This window comes from Leopardus geoffroyi, chromosome C1 (genome assembly GCF_018350155.1).
Source record: "Leopardus geoffroyi isolate Oge1 chromosome C1, O.geoffroyi_Oge1_pat1.0, whole genome shotgun sequence".
Classification (NCBI taxonomy): domain Eukaryota; kingdom Metazoa; phylum Chordata; class Mammalia; order Carnivora; family Felidae; genus Leopardus; species Leopardus geoffroyi.
The window spans coordinates 135791175-135804796 of NC_059328.1; the positions used below are offsets into that span (position 1 = coordinate 135791175).

At 41.0% G+C, this 13622-nt stretch overlaps 2 long non-coding RNA genes across 3 annotated transcripts in view; both read left to right on the forward strand.

The window, feature by feature from the left end:
- Nucleotides 1-13622, forward strand: part of LOC123598888 — a 40748-nt gene that overhangs the window by 2678 nt on the left and 24448 nt on the right. Inside the window, exon 4 of one of the 2 annotated variants that reach the window (XR_006712855.1) lies at nt 1230-1397. This is a non-coding gene — a long non-coding RNA (uncharacterized LOC123598888). Of the gene's footprint in view, nt 1-1229; nt 1928-13622 lie in introns of those variants that run through there. The other variant, XR_006712854.1, reaches the window with a different exon arrangement.
- On the forward strand, nt 4932-5875 carry LOC123598891. Its single transcript, XR_006712858.1, has 2 exons — nt 4932-5266; nt 5511-5875. It is a non-coding gene; the product is annotated as an uncharacterized LOC123598891 (long non-coding RNA).

Below are 13622 nucleotides of genomic sequence, written 5' to 3' on the forward strand. Positions count from 1 at the left end.
AATAATAGTAATAATAATTAATGGTCACATGTAATTGCAAAAGTTTCATTTGGAAAGTTATCTAAAAAAGAAGTTAATGTGCTCGGGCATCTGGGTGGCTCGCTTGAGCGTCTCTTGATCCAGGGTCATGATCAGGTCATGATCCCAGGGTCATGGGATCAAGTCCCACATTGGGGTCTGCACTGAGAGTGAAACCTACTTGAGATTCTCCGTCTTTCTCTCTCTCTCTCTCTCTCTCTCTCTCTCTCTCTCTCTCTCTCTCCCTCTGTCCCCTGCCCTGCTTCTGCTCTCTCTCTTTCTCTAAAAATTAAAAAAAAAAGAATTTCTAAAAAAAAAATTAAAAAGAAGTTAATATATCAACCCAACCATCCTGTGCAGACTTTCTCAAATTTGGTGTGTGTATTTAATTCAGAGATACACATTAACTTTCAATGGCAGATACATTTTATATTCCATTTTTTGGATACTTAGCTACGGTGAAGGGCGTTTGAAGAAAGGCAGCTGGTTAGAAATGAGTTTGTCTTTCTCCTGAAACATCAGGCTTTATTGCTGAGAGCTAACGGCACACATGGCCTTCAAAAGCCAAACTTTCCAACAGCCTACTGATGTTGGCTTCACGTCCTTCATCTGGACACTCGTGCCCGGTTTTAAGGCTACCCTGCCATTAAAGACACTCACGTCTCCAAATAAGAGGGCTTCATTTCTCTTCATTTAGGTCTGAGACCTTAACAACAATTTTTTTCCCCCTAAGGGATGCCTTCCAAAAGGACTGGCATTCTACTTGCGGAGGTTTTTGAAAATGACAAAAGTCAGTGTGGAACTGATTGAGAGAAGTCAGTAATTCATATACAGACACTGGCGCCTCCTCTGACTGCTTTACTGAAAGTCCCTGAACTTCTTATCCAGTTGTTTTACCTCTACTTTTCCTTGTGTGCATGCCCCCCTGGCAAAGAAGAACACACAAGCAAGGAAAAACTAAGAATGAATAGGTTAGTAAGTGCAAAGAGGATAATGAGAGAGGGAGTCAGGGAAGGTTTGGGCTTCCTTTGCGTGTGTCTGCGGAATGCAGGCAATGGTAAATCTGTATCAAAAATCAGGCACAGCAGGAGGTGTTCGTCTCCCAGGTAATGGGTAAATGATGAGCAGATGAGCCGTCCTTGTATCGATTTAAGCATTTTGTTCCAGCCAGTCACAATTAACTTTGATTTGTTTTTACTTTCCTCTTATAGGTTTGCATTTAAAACGCTCTTGGAGCACTAATTGTATGAAATTCTGGTAGCTGCACATTCTCTTTTTGGAGAGGTAATGAGTGAATGAATGAAAAGGCAGGGATCATTTGCCATTCTAAGAGCGGGGATTGTCAGAATATTTCTACTTGACTGAAATTGTTTTGGAAGGTGAGCTGGAACAAGAATCTTGCAACTAAAATGACGTGACTCTGCATGTGGTTTTGGGATGCTTCTCTTCTCTGCAGAGCTGTTCTGGGACTTGGAAGTTGACTTAGATTTTATTTATAAGGTGAATCCTGTGAAAACATTTTAAAGTACGCATCTTTGAGTCTTAACAAGTAGGCGGGAGTCTTTGGAAAGCTCATTTGGAATTATTTGAAAAGACTTTTCCTGTTACTATCACAGTGTTTTTTCAATATACAGATTGCCAGGTTGTGACAAAATAAATTATTGAAAGCTTTGAAAAGTTTTTTAGAAATGTGCCCAAGGAAACAATATGCAAATCGTTAGAGTTAATTCACATGTCAATTTATTGAAATGTTGCTACTACTGAGGAGTCCAAGAACCTTTAGCACAACATTCCAGAACATTTACAGTCTTGTTTTAATGAGTAGCTCTTTCTTTGTACTTGTTTGGACGAAGCAATAGAGTTGCCAGATAGAGCAAATAAAAATAAAGAATTCCTAGTTAAATTTGAATTTCTGATAAATAATGAATATTTTTTTTCAGATGAGTTGTGTCCCATGCAATGTTCCCATTTTATCAGGAAGCCCTAGGTGGCACTCTGATTGGATAGAAATTGCAACCATGCATTGAATGGACAATCTAATTATTTATAAATTATAAATTGTCACTTATAAATCATTTTACCTTTCACTGTCAGATTAGATAGGCCAACGAGCTTGCCCCTTTCAAACAGAAACCAAAAGGCTTTTTAACTCATTAATGCTGAGTTTAATTTTCTCCATCACGTTCCCTGTACAAGCTGTGACTCGTCATTTCAAGTATATAGTAATTTCTGCCTGACTAATACAATGGAGACTTCAGAGGACGTGGCTGAGGAGTCTGGCTTAGCCACATTGGTCAGGCTTTGACTGGAGTGTTTCCTGGTTACGGGGCTAGAGAATGGATGATGCAGTGAGAATATCTTATCTTTGAGCAGCCACATCTTTCCTTTTGTGGCAATAGTATGACTACATAGGTAACCAAGTTTGGAATTCCTGTGACTCTGATCCTAGTAGCATCTTCTGGGAAAGGAAGGATTCTGTATCCTTGAACTGTTATTTTATTGTATTTAACTTGATTTGCTATAATCTGGTTGCCATGGAAGAAGCTAAGCTAGGGGTGCCTGGGTGGCTCAGTGAGTTAAGCATCCAACTCTTGGTTTTGGCTCAGGTCATGATCTCACGGTTCATGAGATGGAGCCCAGCATCGGGCTCTGTGCTGGAGCCTGCTCGGGTTGTCCCTCCCTCCCTCTCTCTCTGTCAAAATAAATAATATAAACTTAAATTTTAATGTTTATTTATTCTTGAGAGGGAGAGAGACAGAGAGTGAGCAGGGGAGGGGCAGAGAGAGAGGGAGACACAGAATCGGAAGCAGGCTGCAGACTATGAGCTGTCAGCACAGAGCACGGAGCCCGATGTGGGGCTTCAACCCACAAACCACGAGATTGTGACCTGAGCCGAAGTCAGATGCTTAACCGACTGAGCCACCCAGGCGCCCCTAAATATGTAAACTTTTAAAACAAAATAGGAAAGAAGCTAAGCTAGAACTGAGAGAAAATCATATATCTGCTTTCTCTTTGAACCCAGCATTCAATTCTGTCACAGTTTGAGCTGTTATAACAAAGTATCATAGACTGTGTGGTTTATAAACAATAGACATTTATTTCTCACAGTTCTGGAGGCTGGAAGTTTCAGGTCAGAGTGTGGACACGCCAGGCCATAAGGAGAGCCCTCTTCCACATTTGCAGGTGTCCATCTCTGTGTGGCCTCAGACAGTGAAGGGCAGGAACTCTGATCTCTTTAGTCCCTGATAAGGGCACTAATCTCACTGCAGAGCACTCCACCCTCATGACCTTACTGTCATGTTCCAGAGGTCCCACCTCCCCATACCATCACATTAAAGGTCAGGATTTCAACAAATGGATTTTGGGGGGATGCAGACATTCAGTCTGTAACAATTTTTCACTGTCTTGATGCTTTTCGTGGTCTGTCAGTAAGACTATTTGTGGGGCGCCTGGGTGACTTGGTCAGTTAAGTGTCTGACTCTTGATTTTCGCTCAGGTCATGGTCTCATGGTTTGTGACATCGAGCCCCTTGTTGGGCTCTGCACTGACAGCGTGGAGCCTGCTTAGGATTCTCTCTCTCTCTCTCTCTCTCTCTCTCTCTCTCTGCCCCTCTGTAGCTCACACTCTCTCTCTTTCTCAAAATAAATAAGTAAAGTGGTTTTTTTTTTAAAGAAAGACTGTGCAGAAAAGTTTGCAGTCCTGTGTCTCATCCTCTAAGCCCTCTTTGATTTCAGTTGTAGCTTCGGTGGATATTTCCTCCTAAGTGCAGTCCTCCAGAACATTGTTGGAGTCTTCCTGATTTCTGCCTCAGAGCCTCTTCCAGAACTGCAGAAGCCTGCTCAATGCTTCAAGTTTAGCATGGAAATGCGTGGGAGAGTTAACACCCTCAAGGGCAGCCCAAACTTGGGGGGAGACAGGAGCCTGGGGATCAATGTTTCAGCCACCTACCTTTCAGACAAGGCAGTTCTGAGAAGCACTCGGCATGGTCCTCAGAGGTGCTTTCTTCAACAGCTGGAATCAGGTTCCCTTATGGTACATTGTTTGGATTTTCCACCAACCCTACTTTATTCTCTCCATGCTCTCGAATTCCTTGTCACAGGCTCTGTTTCAGGGCAACCCCAGCTCAGACACCCCTGATGCTACCTCCTTCCCAGCACCATGGCCCTCTCCTTGCTCTGGGTCTAGATACTTTGCTTCCTTAGTTCCGTTAAGGTTTCCTTTTCTTATTATTAGAGGAAGACAGTTCTGCCACTGTCCCTTCTATTAAAATGGAGTCATATTGCAGTCACATCATGCATATTCACCTCACCCAAGGTCCATTACAATTAAAGTCACTTTTAATTGAACACACACCCCATGTGAGGGCATACGCTAAGGGATCCATGAATATTGTTTCATTTAGTCCTTAGCACATCACCAAGAAAGAATCAGTATTTCTATTTCACAGATGAAGAAACTGAGGCTCAGAAAGACTAAGAGGTTTCTTTCTTTTTTTTAATGTTTATTTTTGAGAGAGAGAGAGAGAGAGCACAGGCAGGGGAGGGGCAGAGAGAGAAGGAGACACAGAATCCAAAGCAGGCTCGAACTCATGAACGTGGGGCTCGAACTCACAATCCATGAGACTGTGACCTGAGCCGAAGTTGGACGCACAACCGACTGAGCCACCCGGCTGCCCCAAGAGATTTCTTTCAAGACCACAAAGCTAATGGGTGGGAGAATAAGCATTAAGTTCGGACCTATCTTACTCCAAAGCCCATTTTTTAAATCATTGGCCTGTAGAGCTCACCATATAACACTCTTAGAAATTAAAATTTCCTTGCCAAATACTAATAAGAGCAGCTAAAGAGATGACTGGATAGGAGGAAGGGACAAGAATTGGCTTGTACCAAATAAGGCACATTATTTTTAAAAAAGCTTCTGCTCTTTTGCTCAGGCCTGTGGTGCCAGCAAGGTGGGAAAGGGTAGTGGTCTTCATACTTCTGGGAAGCTGTGTCACCACCGGTGAGATTAGAAGTGGCATGGTGAATGGTACAAGAAAGCTCATTTGGGCACAGCCCTGAAGGCGAAAACCTTTTGGGGGTACTTCCCGTGCAAAGGGAATTATAGTAGAAAATTGTACTGGAAAAACTAGGGGTTGAAGCCACACAGTCAAATTCTGCCATTAGAAAGTGTGTCGGGGTCCAGCTGATCAAGAACAGGAAAAAAAAAAAAAAATCACAGTCCTTTTCTTGAATGATGGTCGCTGGAGGTTTGTTTTTTTTTTAATTTTTTTTTTCAACGTTTATTCATTTTTGGGACAGAGAGAGACAGAGCAAGAACGGGGGAGGGGCAGAGAGAGAGGGAGACACAGAATCGGAAACAGGCTCCAGGCTCTGAGCCATCAGCCCAGAGCCTGACGCGGGGCTCGAACTCATGGACCGCGAGATCGTGACCTGGCTGAAGTTGGACGCTTAACCGACTGCGCCACCCAGGCGCCCCAATGGTCGCTGGAGTTTTATTGAGGAAAATAGTGAGGTTCTGGTTGCTAGATTTGGTCACAAAAGTCATGGTGTTGGTGACATTCCTGGAGTCTGCCTGAAGGTTGTTTCTTTCATTCATTCATTCATTCATTCATTCATTCATTTGAGAAATAGAGCACAAGAGAGGCAGAGGAACAGAGGAAGAGAGGGAGTGAATCTTCAGCAGACTTCATGGTCAGCGTGGAACCTTACGTGAGGCTCAATCCCATGGCCCTGGGATCATGACCTGTCCCGAAATGAAGAGTCAGACACTCAACCATCTGAGCCACCAAGGCACCTGTAAGGTTGTTCAAATAGTCAATCTCTCTCTTTTGGCTGTATATGAAACAAGAAGGAAAGACCAAGATCTTAAATTTGGTTCATGAAATATGGCAGTAATACATATTCATATGCCAACAGAAAGCAAAAAAGCCTCCTTTATCAACTTATGACTGAACAATAATTTGGTGTATTGGTTTCTTCATGAGACCTGGAGCTCCACTACTTTCTATCTTTTCCGGCTTACAGTGCCTTACACATGGCAGGACTTGATGAGTATACTGAATGAATTAATTGTAGTATTACAGGATATAGTTTAAAGTGACTTCAGACAGCTCCAATTTTTAGTCATCTGCTTTACTAAACAGTGGACTTTAGCATGTTTTAAGATTTGTTACCCGAAAAAAGTAAAAGTTCCAACAGTGTCATATAATTTAAGACAGTGTCTAGAATAATGTAATAACATGGTTCTCAATGAAATATGGTGACTTCAGGTAATTTAAGACTATTGGAGGCAAAGGGAAGGGGAAAGATTTCATCTGATGTTACAATATGCACATGATTAGAAAGGTCTGGGTATGCTAGATTGCAAAGCTCAAGTGAAGCCTCTGTGGAGACAGGGAGAGGCTACTCAGAACAGCCTGGAGAAGATCTGTTCTCCACTTAGAAAAGAATGAAAGGGTTAGTAGCCCTTCTTTACAACTTAGCTTGGGGGAAATGGTTCCTCTGTCTGACTGTCTCAATCTTCTCAAAGTTAACATATTTCATAACTATTATCTTCGTACATGAGAACCAAACTTCTTCTTGCCTACAGATTATTTTGACTGGCTGAATTTTAATGGATAACTTAAAATGTAAGTAACATAAAAGAATATGATTATTATATGTTTAGTTATATACCAGTTACTATGTCTAAATGCTAATTAAGATTAGGATATATGAATCAGTGCAGATAATATGTGAATAAACATGAAACTACACAATCGACCCAGTTCGAAAAATTAGACTCATATACACCTTTACATAACTAATGCTAACTGTGGGAACAGACTCCATCCAGAATATTTCTAGACCAAATTTAGGACAGTCCAGGGCATCTTGTCTCAAAATGCCTAAAACCGTATCTGACATTCAGTCTCCCTGTGTTTAAGTTGATCTTTGGTTAATAGCACCCAACCCACTTAAAGGTGTTGGATAAATACCATGGATGATACACATGTGAAGTAAGCTATTCGGAAGACATCTGTGAATTTTAACTTTTACTGATGGAAAAGTTTTCTCTGTACCGATGCCTCCACGTTATTTGATTCAGAACTCTTTTTCATCCTTGGGGTTTAAAGGTCTGATGAACCCAAACCCTTTCCCAGCAAAAAGAAGCATATTTTCTTCTCACACATACGTTACGTATAACTGCTGACAGAGTTGGGACTACTACCAGAAGTTAGGGATAGTGGTGACAAGCCATGGAAATCCACCAGCTACTATTCAGACACCTAGACACCAATGAGCACTTTGGGAAGTAGGCCAAGATGCTTGTAGAATAGCCAGGCTTGGGGCGCCTGGGTGGCGCAGTCGGTTAAGCATCCGACTTCAGCCAGGTCACGATCTCGTGGTCCGTGAGTTCGAGCCCCGCGTCGGGCTCTGGGCTGATGGCTCAGAGCCTGGAGCCTGTTTCCGATTCTGTGCCTCCCTTTCTCTCTGCCCCTCCCCCGTTCATGCTCTGTCTCTCTCTGTCCCAAAAATAAATAAACGTTAAAAAAAAAAAATTAAAAAAAAAAAAAAAAAAAAAAAAAAGAATAGCCAGGCTGTCCTACCTGTAAACGCTTGGACTCAGGAAGATTGCTTCCACTTTCTTAAATAGAGATGACTTTACTTTGGAATGTTGGCTGTTCTTTCTGTGTAGCAGATATCAAGAAGAAAACAGTGGACTGTAATGAACTTCAAGTTTTAAAAAGCTGACCTTTTGACTACCATGCAAGTCAGGTTTGACTTTGATGTAGAAAAGCTCACTAGTTCTTCCTTAGACGAATGATGAGCAGCTTGGTTAGGATTACAGAGTGTTTTGTCCCTGGATCTCTCTGGTCTAGAGGCCAGACCAACATACAGGGGCCCTGTATTTAGCTGTTCTTTGGTTAACAGCACCCTTACATAACTTCTGCTTGTGACCAGGGACAAGGGATTATATTATCCCATAATTAACTTATAGACCAGTAGTATAGTTATCTTAGTGAGGTGCTGACTTTACATCGAGGCAGCAATTTAGGCACTGGTAGAACGTAGCTTATTAATTTTTATATTGTTATACAATTATTCTCTAAGTGTGATGATATCTGAACACCGTATTATTTTATAATATACTTAATATAGTACTTAGAGAATAGGTGACCAATAACATTAGTCCATTCTAACTAAATATTACAAGATTTGCAAACAGAATGGTTTAGTAGAATAAAGCAGACCTCAGGAAATCTGATTTCCCAGCAATCTAGTTATGTGAACTAGATTAGTTTTATTCCTTCTCACATCTCCTTTCCCTAATATCTTAAATAAAGAAATAGAAACAAATGATCTCTTATTTTTTCTGAGCTCTCTGTTCTATGCATTTGCTGAAAGTTGATTAGGAACACAATGACCTCATATATACTCTAACTGGAAAGATATACTTTCATTTTTCTTGACCATTTCAAAGTTTAACAAGTTTTATTTAGGATGAGTACTAACATTTTCTGTGGAACTCTAAGACTACCTTAAGTTTATGATTAAAACTTTTGTTTTTTTACGGATAGGCAAGAAATAATTAAGAATTTATAAATGTTTTGGCCTTGTTCACATGTGTCAAAAATCCAGCAATAAAGATGAAGTCTTGCTTCATTTAGAGAAGGGTACACAGGCTTTTGTTAGTTTCAGGATGATAACAAGGGGCAGAATCATAGAACGTAGAACTGTCGATTTATGTTTGGTACACTGCCAGAAACTACAGGGTCGAAAGAACATGTCGACTTATGTAGATTCTCAAGATTTTGTTATCTAGTCTCAGGCTGTATGACTGTTTGCTGTGACTCAGAGTCTATTTCTAATTCTTAATCTCGGACTGATACTTAGAATAAAAAATATGATTGATTAAAGGCTAGCTGTGAAATTCAGTAGGTTAGGAAGACAGATGGCAAGAAAGGTAAAACATCAAGAAAAGTTAATTTGTCTGACCAAAAGTAAGAAACAAATTTAGTGTCGTGTATTATTTGAAACACTTGAAACATATACTCATTCATCAAGTCTGAAAATGTGTTCAGAATTTGCTGTTTTAAAAAATTATTAACTTTTATATTTCAGATCCGTAGCTTCCTTATTGTTTTATAATTGCTGTATCTTTGAGGTGGGTCACTTTGTCACTATTTCACACTTGGGATGGCAAGTTTCAATATTATTAATGGTCTCAATAAGTTAAGATTTGACTATTCTGATAGCTTTTATCGAGCAAAGTTTGCAATGTTACTAATAATGTTTTTCAACACTTAAATGCTTTAGGTTATCTTCTTACAAACCCATATCCCATACATATTGTGCCTTTCCATGTCATTATGGTTGATATTTGTCACTAGGAACTACTCATCATTATAATGTGCCAATAATAAGGCAATAAATAGTATTTCTTTAAAGAAAAAAAATTAAGTTTTATTTATTTATTTTGGGAAAGAGACAGTGCAAGCAGGGGAGGGGCAGAGAGAGAGATCGAGAGAGAAAGAGAGAGAGAGAGAATCCCAAGCAGACTCTGTGCTGCCAGGGCAGAGCCAGATGTGGGGCTCACACCCACCAACTGTGAGTGAGATCATGACCTGAGCTGAAACCAACAGTAAGATGCTCAACTGACTGAGCCACCCAGGCAGTAAACAGTATTAACGCCATGCTAAGCATTGTAATTTCCAGAGTTACAAATACCTAAGTGATCTAAGGTGGGGCCAAAAGAAGGAATAGAGGAGACATTCTAGACTCTAGATAGAAAACATTCAAAAATTGGTTTGATATCAAATTTAGGGAGAAAATATGCCAATTAAAATGAATTTTTTAGGGGCACCTGGGTGGCGCAGTCGGTTAAGCGTCCGACTTCAGCCAGGTCACGATCTCGCGGTCCGTGAGTTCGAGCCCCGCGTCAGGCTCTGGGCTGATGGCTCAGAGCCTGGAGCCTGTTTCCGATTCTGTGTCTCCCTCTCTCTCTGACCCTCCCCCGTTCATGCTCTGTCTCTCTCTGTCCCAAAAATAAATAAACGTTGAAAAAAAAAAAAAAATAAAAAAAAAATAAAATAAAATGAATTTTTTAGGATTCAATTCAGCATTTGTTACTTAATAGCATTTGTCATTTTCCAATTTTTCATATGTGGCAAATTAATTTCAAATCATTTTGCTCTTCCAAATGCCTTTGTGTATTGTGTTTCTTTTTTCATATTCTTTTGGATAACATTTGAAAAGAAAATAAGACTACAGCAGTCATTGATTACGGTCAGGATGGAAGACAGTTGTAAGACCGAGAAACAGGTGGAGCATATATGACGGGAATATTCACTTTTTCTGCCACCATTTTGTGGCTGCTCAAAAAAAAATTTTTTTTAGCAAATGGTGGGTATTGTTTCTTTACAAAAAATGGTTCTGTACTGGATCCATCTGCGAAGTATAAACATGTCATCAGCACTCATTTTCCATCTCCAAAAAACATTCCCCATGTCCATATTTGATTTTCAAGTGCATCTGTGCACTGATGGAAACCCTCCCAGCATGATGCCACACAATTGCAAAACCCACACATTTCTGTCTTTGAATCAAGCTTTCACAAGAGCCTGGCCTCCTCTGGGTATAAGCTTGTTTCGAAGTTGCAAAGGTCCTCCGGGTGACCCCAATAAAAGGAACTTCCATGTCCATGGTAAGGTTAAATTATTCCTTTTAGGGAGATGATTTTGTCCATGAAGTTTCTCCTACTTTGTTCCAAAACTTTTTTTTTTTTTTTTGGTTTCTTAGAATTTCTCTTTTGTGCCCACACTATACTTACCTAATTATTAGCATTATACTATTGAATTTCTCAATGACTAAACTCACATTTAAGAAAGAAAGTTTGATTATTCTGAAAGTTTAAGTAGAAAAAGCAGGGAATTTGTCTCGGAAAGTTGAAAGGCAACCATCCCGAATTCGATGAGTCCCTAACGTTACTGGTAATCATATAACCTGAAAGAGTGGAAAACATCACTGGAAAAACCGAATCTCCTCATCAACACACATTCAGAAGTGAACTCCTTGCTAAGAAGGAAATTTTATTTTACCTCATTATTTTCCCTACGCAGAACCGGAGTTACCTTCGCCGTAGAGCAAGGGAGTAAGCCTTGCCTGTCATTTTTAATCAGGTTGTTTTAGGTAATTTTTGTTATGCCCCTCATTACTGAATTGTTTATCAATAGGTGCAGCAAGTGTCACTAGCTTTTCTCATCAAACCAGGTCTGACAAAGCAGCACAGTGCATGGGAAAGAGGCAGCTAGGTGAAACTAATGCCATAGATGTTTGATTCATTAGGAGCTTATTGTTAACGGGGATGTCTGATTGTAAAGGCTCAGTCAAGCAAAAGAGTGCAGAGTAATCAGTCGGATTTATAGTTTGCAGGGCTCAGAAAAAAATCAACATAAACCTTTGGATATAGCAGAAACAGAAAAATCCCCTTTGGGCAGCCCTAACCTGGAACCAGCCAAATAAGGTCATGCTACATGAAGGTTTCCTGTTAGGTGATGGGAGATAGAGGCGGATTAGAGCCATATGGCATGGCCTATCATACCTTCTGACTTAAGATAACAAAGCCAAGCTTTGTGCTTAGCTGTTTTTGACTGACATCATCAATTTTATTTTATGTTGGTCACCTCCGGTAACAGGAAAAAATGGCCTAGGGTTGATAACACATGCTTTTTTTTTTTTTTTCCCCTTTTAGTATTAAGATGCCTAGAAGCTAGTTTTGTGCTGTTAAAAATTTCAAAGAATTAGTAGCTTACTCTTCTATCACCCATCCTCCAGCAACTGTCAGCCCCCTCCCCCTTGTTTTCAGTTTGTACCTTGCAAATGAGAGGCTGCCTTATTCAGAACCAGATGTAAGGCTCCTAGAGAATGAGCATAAGCTGGTGTACTTTAAGCCTAATGGGAAGTTTTATATGCAAGGGCCTTGAACTGATTAGTATAATTCCCTCTTTAATACAGCTGTCCCTCCAGATTAAGGTAAACCAAATGTTGCAATCAGAGATTAGTGTACCTTGCCAGTTATTAACATCCCCGGTGCTCAGCAAGCACGTCAGACACTAATGCTGTGTATTTATTTGCCATTTCCCTACTGTAACTTGAACTTCTGCACCTGTCAAAGCATTCCCGTGAAGAGAGGGGCATTATTGGAAAGCAAAAGTTTTATACCTGTACACCTGTTTTGTTTTGTCACAGCTTCGATTTTTCTTTCGGCTTGCCAAGACTGCCAGGTGCTTTAATCTGCTCCTCTACTGGTTTTGTAAAGAAAGACTTTGTGTGCTAAATTGCATTTGTTGCTTTCATATGCTCTCTTTTATGCAACTGGAGAGCCGCTCACCTAAACTGGTGGCGCACACGCGTGCGTGTTTTCTTTTGCAAAAGAAGCAAAGGGTGAGGCTTCTTTCTCAGAAAACACACCTATGTCTTCTGTGCTCTTCAGATTCTGCAGTGTCTTAAATCACAAGGTGGGTCTCACAGCTGTAATATATTTGGCAGGATATCCTGCCTCCTTGCAACCCAGATGTCAAGAAAGACAAAGTCCTGGCTATCTCAGAAAGATCTGGCTCCGTTTCTTTCCCTCCCCGGCCCCCGCTCAGGGCATGCTTGGACTTGAAGCTTGAGCATATACAATAGACACACCAGAGAAGCTTGGGATGGTAGCTCCCAGTTGTTTCCGGTAACGCTGGTCCAGTTTGGGTGCTCCCTGAACCTTTTCATCGGCATGGCAGGTGGGTCAGAAAGTAAGGGAAAATAATGGCAAGTTTGATGAAGAGGGCTTATGTTTGTTGAATAAAGTGTCTTTGTGGTTTTTATCAGCATCGTTTATTACTCAGAGATTGAGAATCGGGTGCTTTTTTCTGAAAAGTGCATAGTTTGCTGTGTAACTACTGGGGTCATCTCAGGGTCTGATTTTTTTTCATGTGTCCGATTAAAGCAGGTAGCTCTGCTCTTACAGAGCAACCCCCCGATGGCAGCAGCAGTGGGGCAACACCAGCACCCCCGTAAATTTTGCCGTAGGCGGCAAGAAGCCACAGTTTTCCAGCCGGCCCATGACACTGGAAGTAGCCACCGGTTCAAGTTGGTATCAGTGCTGGGGGAGACGTTGCTTTCCCTTGCCCCCCTCCTCCTGCGCGGTTCCATCTTGGTGTTTGTGCGTCGATTGCCTGGTGCAGAGTTTCTACATATTATAGCTTAATTGCAGATTTTTAAAAAAGACAAAAATATGTTCATATCTTAGGAATTATGTCTTGCAGCCTACTAAATATGCTAATGCAACACTAAGCAGGGATAAAGTTCTTGCCATACCCCCCAACAGTTGCATGGAACCCGCTGCCAAGTGATTGTTAATTGTGAAGCACAAGCAGGCTTTGCAATCCATCTTAATTGTCATACTTACTTCAGGTTTCGTGATAAGGCTCGATGTTCTGTTTAAAGTGACGATGTTGACAAGGGGAAAGGGTGTGGGCCTGAGCCTGTGGTTCTGAAGGGGTTGCGTGCTCTGACCTGCCGAAGGTTGATATGGACGGTCTGCGAGGGGATTTTAGTTGTCATGGGGTCCCCAGGCGG